The sequence below is a fragment of the Citrus clementina genome, unplaced genomic scaffold (genome assembly GCF_000493195.1).
Source record: "Citrus clementina cultivar Clemenules unplaced genomic scaffold, Citrus_clementina_v1.0 scaffold_5, whole genome shotgun sequence".
Lineage (NCBI taxonomy): Eukaryota > Viridiplantae > Streptophyta > Magnoliopsida > Sapindales > Rutaceae > Citrus > Citrus x clementina.
The window spans coordinates 7,319,295-7,321,191 of record NW_006262201.1 but is presented as its reverse complement, the minus strand read 5'-3'; positions in this window follow the sequence as shown (position 1 = coordinate 7,321,191).

Genomic DNA, 1,897 nt, shown 5'->3' with positions numbered 1-1,897 from the left:
AAATAATTTTTTTTTAATAGAAACACTCGTATTTATTCCATCAGATTAATGATAGCAATCAAATAAAAGTATAAGCATTATCTCCAGTCTAAAGCAACATCACACCCACATCAACCATCCACATGAATCAGCCCAGTAGACTTTGTCATAGCTACTTTCAAGAATGACATGTCAAACCCCAAAATCTCACTGGAAGTAGTGACACTCTCACAAAGAAATTAAAACCAATAAAAATAGTCACTCCAATGAATGGTAATTGAGAGAGAAAATAATAAAGAAGTGATATTACATGCTCTCACCAAGATGAAATAAATATGCCCTCAGCTTAGAAATAATACGAACTCAAATCAAACAAAAATGCTTAGTCAACCCACTTTATTTATCTTTTTTTTTTATTATGCATCACTACATCTTTTTAGCCCATATAACTAGCTTCTACTTCAAACTATAGTTCCCTAAAATCAAGAAGGACTTTTTTTAGGACGTAACGTAGGCTAGGGACATGGCTAACAAAGAAGGGAAATAAGGAAAACAAAGTGTATGTTTGAGAAAAATGCAGAGAATTTTTTTTTTTTTTTTTGGAAGTTGCAAGGTGGATTTCACCTATTATTTTTATTTTTATTCTTTTGAAACAACAACTTTTGTTTTTTTTTTTTTTGGCATAACTTCACTGAACAAAATAATTATTTACATTTTTCTCAAACATAAATAGGTGATGGAACTTATAAGACATCGGGTAATACTCCAAATCGGAGTGGGTCAAGATGATAAGTTGACAAAGAAAAGGTTTTTTTTTTTTTAAAGGCTCAAAAGGGTTAACTATGGATATTTAATAAAAGAGATGGCTAGAAAGGCTCAAACGGATCAAAGATGGCATTTCCATCATCTTTTAGGGCTCTAAATAATCATCTATATCTACTAGTTAGATGGGCCTCCCAATGTAACAACACACATTTTTTCCTTTTTTTTTATTTTACAATTTTTTTAAGGGTTAACTCAAAAGCAATTTAGAGATCGTGTGTAAAATAATAAACAGCTAAGCTGTATAAAGAGTGGGCAAAAGGGTTATTCTCCAAGAAAAATAATAGGCTCAAAAACTCACTTGGTACTTATTATGACATGTTCATTCCTTCAAGCAACTCACATTTGTCTCCGACATCAACATGTAAAGTAGCAAACATAGTGTAACATCACTTAAGACCAAAGATAATACAAATACTAAAATTTGAAATTAATCATGTCATCCAATGTTAAAACAAATCACACAATTTTTTTTTTTAAGAAGAACATTCTACCCCCCAACCTATTCTAAACATGAAAGGAAAATATGCATGCAGAAATGTGAAAATGATGCATAAAAACTAATTAGAAAAGTTACACGTAAAATGATAGAAAACGAAAATGATTTTTTTTTTTTAAGAAGATGCGTTTCTAGAGGCACTACACTCCATATTCAGCCATCTTCGACTCAAAAGTTGGAAAATGGATATTTATAGAGGAGAAATTAAAAAGAAGAAGAAAAATGAACATCAAAACTTAATAAAGAAAAAGAAAATTTTGTTTTTATTATTATTATTTTTTTTGTTTGTTTTTTGTTTTTTTTTTAATTTTTAAAATTTTTTTTTAAAACGATGAAGATGCGTTTCTAGAGTCACTACCCTCAATATTCAGCCATCTTCAACACAAAAAGTTAGCAACAGTTAGTTTCTACAACAAAAAATTAGTAAAAACTTAACCAAAATTTCACAATTGTCGACTATTCCCTCCCCCCAACCAGAACGAAACATTGTCCTCAATGTTTGAAAGGAAAGAAGTAGAGTTTAGAAGACATCACCTGGGTGGTGCAACACAGAAGAAAATATTTACAAGCGGAAAGTTAAATCTAATTTGTACTTCT